The sequence below is a fragment of the Zonotrichia albicollis genome, chromosome 10 (assembly GCF_047830755.1).
Source record: "Zonotrichia albicollis isolate bZonAlb1 chromosome 10, bZonAlb1.hap1, whole genome shotgun sequence".
Classification (NCBI taxonomy): domain Eukaryota; kingdom Metazoa; phylum Chordata; class Aves; order Passeriformes; family Passerellidae; genus Zonotrichia; species Zonotrichia albicollis.
The window spans coordinates 2,223,532-2,237,273 of record NC_133828.1 but is presented as its reverse complement, the minus strand read 5'-3'; the positions used below and the strand labels follow the sequence as shown (position 1 = coordinate 2,237,273).

Genomic DNA, 13,742 nt, shown 5'->3' with positions numbered 1-13,742 from the left:
TAAGAAACAAGAGTTGCTAAATAAACCTCAGCTGAAGGCCAATTGTATTTTTTGTTCCAGGGCTTTGGCTTTCACATTGCATAAGCTCCAAGAAGCCAAGCTTATTTTTATGAGTTAAAAAAAAAAAAAAGTAAATAGTTAGGAAAAAATGTAAAAGGTCCTGACATCCAATCTGTCATCGTTGTCTTCTCAAGAATGTTCAACAAAAAAGGCAAAAGGTTTTGTTGAATGACATTGATCTTTGGAGTTCTTGTTTGGCTTTCTGCTCATTAAGCTCCTGACAGGGAAACAGACTTGAAAAGGCCAAGAACTGTGACATTGGATGCAGATTTTAGCATGTCAGCAGGAATGGGAATGAAATACACCCTGAAATTGATTTTATTACCTTTTTTTTAACAGCCAGAACCAATATTTGGAAATGATAGACCTGAGTGCAGTGATGGGAGAGGCAGCACAGGAGACATAAATCAAACCCTGTGTACTTTCCTGTTTAAAAAAGGGCATTTTGGAAATATTTGGGGATTTAATATGTGAATTCCAGGCCTTAATTTCTGTAATGGGCATGGGAGCAAATTGGGGCAATTAAAATATTTTAAATGTGCACCTGCTTGTTTTTCTGTAGGGCAGGGAAAAACCCCAAACCAAACCAACACCACAAGCTCCTCTTTGTTTGGAAAAACTGGAAAATTTTTGCCAGAAATGAAATTCTAGGAGATTTTTATTCTGTGATAGAGTGAGACCCAGCCAATGTGTTTGCAGTGAAATTTATTTCCGAGCAAAGGAGGGACCAGGAGAATTCCCTGGAAGCTGCCAAGGGCAAAGGGGCCTCAGCAGGTGCCTGGATGGAGACTGGGAAATCAGAAGAGAAATCTGAGAATATGAGAGGTTTAAACCTTTTTTCTTTGTAATTAACTTGTAGCAAGTGTGAGGCTTCAACCCATGTTTGAATTAGAGTTTTGGTTTTGGTCATAAATCCAAGTGAAAATCCTGGAAAAAAAAAAACAAAACAGAGCAGTTCCAGCACAATCCTGTTTGAATCTGCTGATGCTTTCTTTTAGGTTTTTGTTAATCTCAACACATTTTCCCCTCTGCTTTCATCACTTTAAACCCCAACCCAAACACGTGTTCTTTTTGCTGGGTAACGCTGCTTTGAGAAAAGGCTTTTTTATTGATCTCCTTCACTTCAAAACATGGCTCCACATTTGAAACCCAAAGCAATCTTTCCCCAGGGATTAGCTCTCCTCCAAAGACCTTGCACATTCTTTAATCTGCAGTTTCTACTCTTCTTGAAGAGGCAGGAATTGATGTGGAGCGTGGGCTTGTTTATTGTCTCTGTCATCAAGAAATAGAGAAGTTGTTTATTTTTAATGTGTGGGGTTTTCTCCAGGCCAGGCCCAAGCAGTTGTTTGCCTGAAGTGAGCATTAAACCCAGTTTTACCTCACAGAAAACCCTGAAGTGAGCATCAAACCCTGTTTTACTTCACATTAAACCCTGAAGTGAGCATTAAACCCTGTTTTACCTCAAATTAAACCCTGAAGTGAGCATTAAACCCAGTTTTACTTCACCTAAAAACCCTGAAGTGAGCGTTAAACCCAGTTTTACCTCACAGAAAACCCTGAAGTGAGCGTTAAACCCTGTTTTACCTCACAGAAAACCCTGAAGTTAGCATTAAACCCAGTATTTCTTCACATTAAACCCTGAAGTGAGCATTAAACCCTGTTTTACTTCACCTAAAAACCCTGAAGTTAGCATTAAACCCAGTATTTCTTCACATTAAACCCTGAAGTGAGCATTAAACCCTGTTTTACCTCACAGAAAACCCTGAAGTGAGCATTAAACCCTGTTTTACTTCACATTAAACCCAGTTTTACCTCACATTAAACCCTGCTTTACTTCACATTAAACCCTGAAGTGAGAATTAAACCCAGTTTTACTCCACATTAAACAAGTCTGTGGTGTCTTCCACTGCACAGAAGGAAATAATTCTTCTTGAATTCTCATTATATTCCTCTTGTTTCTAAATAAACCCCACGCACTTGTCTGGAATGATCCCCAATTAAAACCTGGGCTTCAAAGGGGCTGGGATTTGTGTGAAAAATGGGAAAAGAGGGGCTCCATGTGCCGAGTGGTGACCTCCAGGTGTGGGATCCTCAGTAATTCCCTTGGCTCCAGGCCATGGAATCAGGGCTGGGGAAATTGCAAATGCCAGCTTTGTGTCTCCTTGGCACTCGGGGGTTTCTCAGGAATTGATTCCGAGGGGATTCCAGACACAGTCCCTTTGTTTGCCCCCAAACTGTGCCAGGAGCTGCTGTGGAGTTAATGAGCCCCCTTCTCTTGGGGGTGCTGCTGACAATTCTGGGCTTTCATCCTGTGGTAGCCCCCTCAGAGGAGGAGAAAACTCCATTTTTAATGGTTTTGATTGTTGTGTGGGAGTCATTAACTGGAATTTGGTGTGGGGCAGGTGATGATTTCTCACCCTCAGTGTGGCATTTCCCAGGTGTTGAGGCTTTCTCTGCCTGCAGCAGTGCAGGGATGAACTTGGTAAGAAACCTGATTCAGTTAAAAAATCAGGGAAAAGATTTAGCAAAAATAAGATTTTAAAGTTTTTCCCCAGGTTTCTCTCTTCCATGATTTTCTGGGGTTTAGCTCTTAACTCCTCTCTGCTTAATTTTCATTTCGGCCCTAACGAGATGATTTAATTATTAACTTTTTTTAGTAATTCATGTGGAAATTCTCTTTTAATTTTTTTTCCACATGGTGCAAGACTGATCAGGAGTCCTCAGGGTGCCAGAGTCAGTTCAGGCACTGGAGCAGGACTAAAACCACATCAAAATGGTTGGTGGTGCAAGAGGAAATGTTTTGAGTGATGGTTCCACTTATAGAGAGAGAGACTGAGAACAAAAGGAGGTAAAAGTTGGAGGGGATGATGTAGTTTTCAAATGAATCAGTTAGCACTGAAAATATGTTATATATTATATATTTTATGTGTTAGATATGGTGCATTGAGCATTATACATTATGTATTATACATTGTATATAAGGTGTCTTATATATGTTATGTACTATCGATAATATGTACTATATTATAGATAGTATATAATTATAATTATGTAACAATTATAGTATATATAATTATATATTATTTTATATTATAGTACACATTATGTATTATACATTGTATATAAGGTATCTTATATATGTTACGTACTATCAATAATATATAATATATACTGTATTATATATAGTATCAGATTATTTTATAATAATTATAGTATATAATTGTATATTATGTGTTATATATTATACATTATGTATTATACATTGTATATAATATATCTTATATATTCTATACTATCTATAATATATAATATATACTATATTATATATAGTATATAATTATTATATAATAATTATAGTATATAATTGTGCATAATGTTATATATTATTTGTATATTATGTATTGTACGTTATATATAAGGTATCATATACATTATATATAATGTATCTTATATATGTTATATAAGATCAATAATATAGATCTGTCTAGAAAAGATCTATAATATAGAGCTATCTATAATATATATAATGTATAATGTATTATATATTATATAATATGTAATATATATAATTATAATATAACACATATAATACTTATAATATATATTATGCATTATCTATTTTTGATTATATATTGTACATTATATATTATCTATGTGCAGCCAGGATTCTTTGAGTGGTTTATTTGGGTGTGTTTTTTTATGCATTAAGGTTCAAACACAGAATTTCACCTCCAGCTTCCAACTGGGCAACTCTGCCTTCACCTTCTGGCTGATCCCACAAAAAAAAAAAATTAAAGAAGCAAGGAAGGAGGTTATGGAACCCCAGGAAAAGGTTTGGAAAAGCCCTCAGCCCATGGAGTCCGAGTTGTGCCCATGCCCACCCTGTCCCCAGCCCCGAGTGCCACCTCCAGGAATTCCTGGGACACCTCCAGGGATGGGCACTGCAAACCTCCCTGGGCCCTTCCAAAGCCTTTTCCTGGATTAAATCCACATTAAAAAGTGAATTATGGTAAATGTGAGCCCCCAGGCTGGGAGTGTCAGAATTCCTTACTCCTCACAGTGCCCCAGGCCTGGTTCTTCCCGAATTCCCTTCTCCTGAGGCACAGCCTCTCCTCTTGGATTTTCTCTTTCCACGTGGATTGCTTTTCCAAATCTGAGTTCCCGACCTGTTTGATTGCTCTGTTCCTCACCAGTTTCTACTTTTTCTTTGCCTGAAGAGAATTATGGAATCCCAGCCAGGTTTGGATTGGGAAGGGCTTTAAATCCCATCCCAATCCAGCCCTGCCATGGCAGGGACATTTCCACTGCCCCAGGCTGCTCCAGCCTGACCTTGGGCACTGCCAGGGATCCAGGGCCTGCTCTGGCAATCCCAGCCCAGCCAGGAATTCCCAATTCCCAATGTCCCATCCATCCCTGCCCTCTGGCACTGGGAGCCATTCCCTGGCTCCTGTCCCTCCATCCCTGTCCCCAGCCCCTCTCAGCTCTCCTGGAGCCCCTTCAGGCCCTGCCAGGGGCTCTGAGCTCTGCCTGGAGCCTTCCCTTCTCCAGCCATCATCCACAATTCCATGTGCTGCTCTGGCCCAGCATCAGGATTTGGGAGACACCATGGGGAGAAGGCAGGGAGGGGTAAGAAAAGGAGATTTTGGAACAATTATTTTGCTGCATTTTGTCCCCAGAGAGAATCTCCAGTTCTTGGAGCTTCTCCGTGGCCTCCTCAGGACTCGCTCCAGAGCTTCTCTGTGCCAGGGCCTGCCCACCCTCCCAGCCAGGAATTCCCAATTCCCAACAATTCCCAATGTCCCATCCATCCCTGCCCTCTGGCACTGGGAGCCATTCCCTGGCTCCTGTCCCTCCATCCCTTGTCCCCAGGCCCTGGAGTGCCATCAGCACACCCAGGTCAAACCCAGCAGCCCGTGCCTCCCAAAATTGGGGTTTTTTGGGACAGTCCCTGCCCTTCCCTGGCTCTGCTGCCAGAACCCCTCAGGCTGTGCCTGCAGCAGGGGCTGCGTTTTGGGATTTCAGGTGAGCCAACCCCAAAACACGTCAGGAATGCGAGGCAGCTCCCCAGGAAGGGCTGGGAGCGGCAGGGAAAGGCCGGCCTTGGGTTTGGGGCAAACTGGAGTTCAGCTCTGTGACAGCACAGCCTGAGCTGCTGCCGAGTTCCTGCTCTGTGTGTGAGACATTTATACAGCTGGGAGAGAATGGGGCTGGAAAAATGGGATTTCTGGGATTTGTGTCGTCTGGGATTTGGGGCTGCCACGCTCCTGCTGCCTCCTCCCCAAAGCCTCTTCCCACTCCTCACACCCCCGGCTCCTCCCGGCCCTGTCCCAGGGGGTCGGAGAGAAATGAGACCTTTGCTGGGGTCGAGCCATTTGTCGGTGAGGGGAGACTCAGACACTCAATTTGAGTGATGAGCAAATTCCGTTTATTGAAGAGAGCATCAGACACTTATACAGCAAATAATAAGCTTATGAATATTCTGTAAGCCAAGCAATCTATTGGTTAAACTATGCCATCAACTCTTCCTCACTCCTTAGGGGTTCCATCTCTCTTTTCTCGTGTCTCTTTCACTGTTTGTTATCCTACCACAGCTAGGCCTCAAGGACACTGCTATCTGTGCAGGTGCAGGACTTGGAATTAGCCATGGTTTTGTACTTTTCCAGTCCTTAGCAGCTAAATTCCCAACACCAGGGCTTTTGGGGATGCTGAGTTGCTGGATCAGTGCTTCAGTTCTGCCCTAAATAATCCCCCATCCCACCACTTTTTAGGTAAAAATTCATTGTGCAGATCTTCAGGAATTTGTGTGCAATGCATCCTGTGGGTGAAGCTTGGAGTTTTGCCCCTGCACCGTACAAATGTTGTTAAAAATGTGGTGGAAGGGCAGAGATTTTGGATTTGGTTTTTCTTTGTCCTCTTCCTAAATCATGGAACAATTTGGGTTAAAAGGGACCTCATGAATTCTCTGATTTGAGCCCCCTGCCCCTATCCCAGGGTGCTCCAACCTGGCCTGGGACACTCCAGGGATCCAGAGCCAGCCACAGCCTTCTCTGGGCAGCTCCCTCATATTAAATAATTCCCTGGGTTTATATTGGAATTTGTTAGAAAACGGAGCACAAAAACCATTTGATGTTTATTGAGACACATGGGTTAAAAAATAAAATCCCAAAGGGGAAAAGTGCGATGACGTTTGTGGGATTGTAGAGGATTTCTAAAAGTAAAATCCCAAACAGAAAAGTATGATAATGTTTGTGGGAATGTAGGGGATTTATAAAAAGTAAAATCCCAAACAGAAAATTGTGATGATGTTTGTGGGATTGTAGAGGATTTCTAAAAGTAAAATCCCAAACAGAAAATTGTGATGATGTTTGTGGGATTGTAGAGGATTTCTAAGAACTAAAATCCCAAATAGAAAAGTGTGACAGCACATAGAGGATTTCTAAAAGTAAAATCCCCAAGGGAGAAGTGTGATGATGTTTGTGGGATTGTAGAGGATTCCTGAAAAGTAAAATCCCAAACAAAAACGTCTGACTACATTTGTGGGAGTGTAGAGGATTTCTTAAAAGTAAAATCCCAAACGGGAAAAGTGTAACATTTGTGAGAATGTAGAGGATTTTTATACAAAATATCCAATAAAGAGTTTTTTGGGGGGTTTATTTGCAGTTATATCACAGTCAGGGGGCAGCTCAGCGCTTTATTTGTGTTATTTGTGACAATTCTCAATGTTGGAATAGCTGACATTTCAAGGAGTAATCTTATAAATATATATATTTGTAATCATATATATATATTTCATATATAATCCTAATATATTTATATGTTATAATATTTCATTTCAATATTCATTTTATTAATATAGATATTTTATATAAATATATGATAATATATATTTATATATAAATATAATAAAATATCATTTAATATTTTTAAAGTAAATGCAGCTTTTATATCTATTTATTCATTTTATTTAAATATGCATTTTATTAACATATATTTGTATATAAATATATATAATAGATGTTTTTATATAATATATATTTATACATTAAATATATTTTAAGTAAATGTGGCTTATATATATCTATTTTTATGTTTTATTTAAATGTGTATTATATATATATTTATTTATTTAATATATTTTAAGTAAATGTGGCTTATATATATCTATTTTTATGTTTTATTTAAATGTGTATTATATTTATTTATTTATTTATTTATTTAATATATTTTAAGTAAATGCAGCTTAGTTCAGCACCTTTAGCTGCTCCTGTGTTTTGTTGAGCGATCTTTGCTCTTTATTCCATGTTGCATTTCTTCATTTTTTATTTTTCTGCTGAGATGTCAGGGGGCACACTCAACCTGAGGGGTGCATTTAGATGGTGAATAGTGTGTTATAAAATCAGGGAATAATAGGATAATAATAATAATAATAATAATAATAATAATAATAATAATAATAGTGTTTGGCATTAGGAGTGAGACCTTGAGGAATTCAGTGTAAAGATATTTCTGCTGGGATTTGTGCTCTCTCAAGGCTCATTTTGGAAATTTGAGGAATTTGGAAATCTCAAGGCTCATTTGAAAATTCAATTTTTCCTCCTGCATAAAAAAAGCTGTGGTTTGGAACGGAATATTAAAATTTTGTTATTACTAATAATATATTCAATTTCCTTTTGTTAACTCTATTAATTTTCATTAATTTCACCCATTATCCCCAGGTCAGAAATTACTTCCAATTAAATGATTTTGAGCAGCCAAGGATTTTGAGAGATGATGAGGGAGGGAGGCAAGGCAGGGTGAATGAATATCTTCAATTATATCAATGTATATTATATATATGAATATATAATATTCTTTTAAAAGATGCAATTAATATATATATATAATATTATATATAATTATATATCTATTAATAGCTTATATTATTTTAAAACATTTAATGAATAAATGTATTATATATATTTATTTTATATATGTATTAAAATATTCTTTTAAAAGATTTAATTAATCTCTGTATTATATATATTTATATGTGTATGAATATATACATTTTAAAATTGAATTAATATATATTATTTATGTTATATTTGTATGAATAGATTATATTCTTTTAAAAGATGGAATGAATATATGTACTATATCTATTTTATATATATGAATATATTACATTCTTTTAAAAGATGGAATGAATATATATAATATATATAATTATAGATGTATGAATTTATTATATTCTTTTAAAAGGTTGCAGGAATTTATGTATTAAAGATATAATTTATTAACATATATATAAAAATACATATATTCATTCTTTTACTATTATTCATTTTTATATTATTTTAAAAGGTTGGATGAATATATGCATTTTATGTATATATATATGAATATGAATATAAAATACATATATTCATTCCATCTTTTGAAAGGCTATAACAAGTTCATATATATATTATATATATATATAATATTTCATATATGTATATAATATATATAATATTATATATATTATATATTATATATATTATATATTTTTATATATATAAAATACAGATGGAATTCTTTTCTATCAGAGGCAGAGGAAGGGAGCAGATTCCCAATTTTCCACCCTTCAGCTGCTGCACCCATTTTTGGTAGGTTTGACAATATTTAGAATATTTTAAGGCATTTCCTGCGGGCACTGAGGAGTTTTTTGGAGCAGCCTCCCTTTATCCTGACCATTGCACATCCCCTGAATAAAAATAAAAGTGAGAGCCCAGAATTGCAGCATAAACTTCTCTTATTTCAAAGGTTGTTGAACCTTTTTTCCCCCTGTAATAAAGTTTATTGCTTCCTCTGTATTTCCCTGGCATTGTGGAAGGGGCTGATTTCCCCTGGCTGGGTAATTCTGTTCTGTAAAATCCTCCAGGCTTAAAAAAACCCTAAAAAAGGGAAATCGAATTTACAAAATTCAGCCATGTGAACACAGCTTATTTATGCAGAAGAAAAAAAAAAATTGAATTTACAAAACTCGACCATGAAATCACAGTTTTTTTTATGCAGAAGGAAAAATTGAATTTACAAAACTCAACCATGAAATCACAGGTTTTTTATGCAGAAGGAAAAATTGAATTTACAAAACTCAACCATGAAATCGCAGTTTTCTTTTTGCAGAAGGAAAAATTGAATTTACAAAACTCAACCCTGAAACCACAGCTTTTTTATGCAGAAGAAAAAAATTCAATTTACAAAACTCGACCATGAAATCACAGGTTTTTTTATGCAGAAGGAAAAATTCAATTTACAAAACTCGACCATGAAATCACAGCAATCATTATCCCACCAACTCCGCGTCCACCCTTCAGTTCTCCCTGTAAAAACCTACAGCAGGGTGAACAATGTTATATTCTTTTAATTATATTTTCTAAAAATATTTTATATTATATTTTATTTTTATAAAATATATTATTTTAACAAAATTGTGTTATTTTAAAAGATTTAATGAATATATGTATTATATATATATGTGAATATATCATATTCTTTTCAAAGAATATTTTTTTAAAAGAATATATTCTTTTTAAAAAATATATATTCTTTTCATCTATAAGATGAAACCTATTTGGGGCCTGTATATTTAATTTTGTGGAACCAAATCTCAACAAAAACAAAAGAAAAAGCTGTTTATTCCTGTAATCCTTTTTCTCCAGAGCCATGTTAAATTATTAAATATTATATTATATTTATATTAATATTATATTATGTATAATATTATATTTATTATTATGTATTAATATTATATACTATAATATACTATAATATACTATACTATTATATTATATTAATTATATTATATTATATTATATTATATTATATTATATTATATTATATTATATTATATTATATTGTGTTATGTTATGTTATGTTATATATTATATATTATATATTATATATTATATATTATATATTATATATTATATTATACATTAAATATTAAATTCCAGTTTCCAGCCTTGCACAGGTGAGGGGAGATTCAAACCAGCTGCAGGTGATGTATGAAAGCGAGTTTGTGTTCCAAACTCAACTTTTGGCTTTGGCAAAGCTCAGTTCTTTGAGGAAATGGAAAACTGGCCGAAATTTAACCTCAATAATGGGTTTTTAAACAAAATGAATTATTTTCCACCTGGGGAAAATCCATCCGTGCACCTTGGGGGGGTTCTGGATTTGAAGCTGAAGTTAACTGAGTGTCATTTTGAGCTGTGAGAGGAATAATTTAATTTTCACTGCCTGTTTTCAGCTCCCAAATCCCTCCCTGCATTGATGTTTTATCGCGTTCATCAGGGATTATTTTCTTCCTGAAATCACCTCAGTGTTTGGTGCAGTCACCTCCCATTGCCAGCATCCTGCCCCTGGCTAAAACCGTGTTGTGCTGCTCTTTTACAAGATCCCAGATAAAGAACTCGGTAATTTCTGGGAATTAAAGCCAAGTTTTAGTTCCAGGAGGGGCTCTGGAAAGGAAATTGTGGTTTTTGGAGATCCGGTGGATGAGTTCACTCGGATTCTGTCTCCTTGCAGATGTCTGTCAGTGTGATGTCAAAGCCATTTTTCTGGGGTGTGTTGTGCTAATGATAACGTGCTGTGAGGCAAAAAGTGAAAAAATACTGACTTAACTCAGCAGGGGGAAAAAAAAAAAGAAAAAAAGATAAAACTTCCATAGCAAAGAGTTTTAAATTTGCGGGTCTGCAATAATTTTTGGGGTGTTTTAATCTTTATTTAATTATTAATTTTGGTTTAATTCAGTCAAAATACTCACTTTCCCCCACGTTTTCATATTCCTCCTGGAATATTTTAATTATTTCATTCCCACTTTTCCATCACACCCACCCTGCAAAAGGTCCCAGCCTCCTAGAATATTTTAATTATTTCATTCCCACTTTTCCCTCACACCCACCCTGCAAAAGGTCCCAGCCTCCTGGAATATTTTAATTATTTCATTCCCAATTTTCCATCGCACCCTGCAAAAGGTCCCAGCCTTCTGGAATATTTTCATTATTTCATTCCCACTTTTCCATCACACCCACCCTGCAAACGTCCCAGCCTTCTGGAATATTTTAATTATTTTAATTATTCCCACTTTTCCATCGCACTCACCCTGCAAAAGGTCCCAGCCCTCTGGAATATTTTAATTATTTTAATTATTCCCACTTTTCCATCACTCCCACTCTGCAAAAGGTTCCCAACCTTCTGGAATATTTTCATTATTTCATTCCAAATTTTCCATCGCACCCTGCAAAAGGTCCCAGCCTCCTGGAATATTTTAATTATTTTAATTATTCCCACTTTTCCATCACACTCACCCTGCAAAAGGTCCCAGCCTCCTGGAATATTTTAATTATTTCAGCCATTGTGTTCCTGGCTGTTTTCTTGAAATGGGTTTTTTTTAACAAAAAACGTGTTTTTTATAGCACCTTCCCTTTGGGTTGTTTTCCCTCCCCCAGGAAAGCTGGAGCTCCCTCTTTGCTCCTGTTTATATAAAAGTTAATCTTCCATGTTGTGACATTTTTCCCCCACCCCTCATTAATGCGAGCTCCTAATTGGGCCTAATGAAACATTTACTCACCCTGCTAGATAACATTACCTGCCAGCTCCACGGAGATAAGGCCCGGGGGAAGAAAATAAGCTTTTGAGAGATCCTGGGTGAGATATGAAAGCCATTTTTGGGGCCAATATTTTCTTTTTTTTGCCTGGAGAACGCCCTGGTGGTGCAGCTGTGTAACCAAGCCATGGCAAACAGCGTCCATTATTTACTGGCAAACAAGGACACCAGGTTGGGCCTTGCCCCCGGCCAGAGTCGCTTTTTTTTGTGTTTAAAAAAACCACAAATTTTGTGTTTGTGTTCCCTCAGATTTTCCATTTGGCACGAGGGAGAGCCAGGGGAGCAGGGGGCTGTGCAGCAAACTGCCACAAAAGTGGAATTTTGCCTTTTATTTCTGCCTCAGATCCAGTTACAGCCCAGCAAGGCAGAGTTTCCTTCACCAGCAGGGCAAGGAGAGAAGGCCTGGAAATGCTGGAGTGATTCAGTTCCCTCCCTTCCTGCAGAAATCATTTAAAAGTACACTTCAAGCTTGTAATTACACTGGTAATTTTGTGAAATTCTTGATCCAAACTGGGTTGCTTGAGCTTTTCCAAGGGTATAATCAGGATATTCCAAGGATTTAAGTGTCCCAGGCCAGGTTGGAAGGGCTTGGAGCAAACTGAAGGCGTGGAAGTGGAAGGGAGGTGGAACTGGATGAGCTTTAAATTCCCTTCCACCCTGGAATTCCAGGATAAACAGTTATTTGCAAGGGATCCAGGAAGGACAGCAAGGACTCGAGGCACTTTTTATGTTTTTACCAACATCCCTCAAGCATTTTTAAGGTTTGGGGCCTTCTTGGAGTCGGGAAATCTGCATCCCTGCCGGTGCAGGGGCACAGGGATGAGGTGATGGGGATTGGGGTCAGGAATGTGGCTCTGGAAATTGCAGCCTTGGAATTCCAGGAGTTGGATCAGCTCCACACATTGGGGGGAATTGGTTTGTTCATCTGTCTTCACTCCCTCAGCTTCCCTTGATGCTGCTGTTCTGGGCAGAATTCCTGGGAAAAGTTGGGAAATCTGTGGAATGGGAATGTTCCCTGGTGTGGTCCCACCCAGGCCATCCCCTCAGCAGTGATTTTCCTGGAGGAATCTCATCCTCAGGGCTGGGCTGAGCCCCATTCCCTTGCTTTTTGTCTTTTATTTGTCTTTTATGGCACTGGAATATCCCCGGAAGGAGAAAATTTAAATTTCTACAGCACTCAGTGAGAGCCATATTGTGTGGCTCAAGTGCTTCTGCAAATATTTCATTATAAACACCTGATTTTCATCTTAATTTAATGGTATTTCTGTCTTGAAAACAGAATTTTGATTATCTGTTGCTGTTTGTTCTCCACAGATTCTTCTGCCTAATCCTCCAGATCCTGGGCTGCAGCCAGAGGAAATCTGGAATTTCCTATGGAAAAGAGGGTTGGGAGTGCACAGGGAGCAGAGGTAGGCTGGGATTTTGGAATTTCTCCTGAAATATATGGCTGGGATTTTGGAATTTCTCCTGAAATATATCCATAAAGCCGAGGTTTAATGAGCAGATCCCAAGCAGTGTGGTTAAATTCACAGCAAAATTCACAATTCCTCAAATTCTGCTGTTTGCTTGGTTGTCGAAACCATCCCCACTGGAAAAGGAAAAACCCAAACCAGTCCAAAAAAAAAGGGAAATTCCTGGAATTCTCAGCTGAGCACCATTTCCAGGGTGTGCCTGGAAGTTTGGAGGGAATGCCTTTGGCTGTGGTTTGGCAGGAGCCTCCACTCCAGCTCGTTTGTCCTGCTGGGAATTTGCATGGGAGGAGCGAGGTTGTGATTTGTAATATCTGAACCTGGCTCCAGGGTCGCTGGAATTTGCCCCAATTCCCTGGGTTTGTCTGGAGGTGTGGAAATCTGAATACAAAATGCTCAGTTCTTCCCTCTAAAGCCTTGGCAGAGCACCCAAATAAATGGATTTTTGGGATGAGTGAACTTCCGCCCTCCCCTTGTCCAAAACATCTGTGCCATCTTCCTTAGCATTCCCTTGGGATGCGCTTAAAAAGAAATAAATTGAATTTTCACACTTAAAAATTTTATTGCTGTGGCAGTGCGAAGTG

The 13,742-nt window shown here is 37.5% G+C and overlaps 1 protein-coding gene across 1 annotated transcript in view; it reads left to right on the top strand.

Annotated features, from left to right (window-relative positions):
* LYPD6B (LY6/PLAUR domain containing 6B) overlaps positions 1–13,742 on the top strand; it is a 49,344-nt gene that overhangs the window by 22,548 nt on the left and 13,054 nt on the right. Inside the window, exon 2 of the mRNA XM_074547854.1 lies at positions 13,004–13,098. The gene's annotated coding sequence lies outside the window, so the exon portion shown is untranslated. The remainder of the gene's footprint in view (positions 1–13,003; positions 13,099–13,742) is intronic.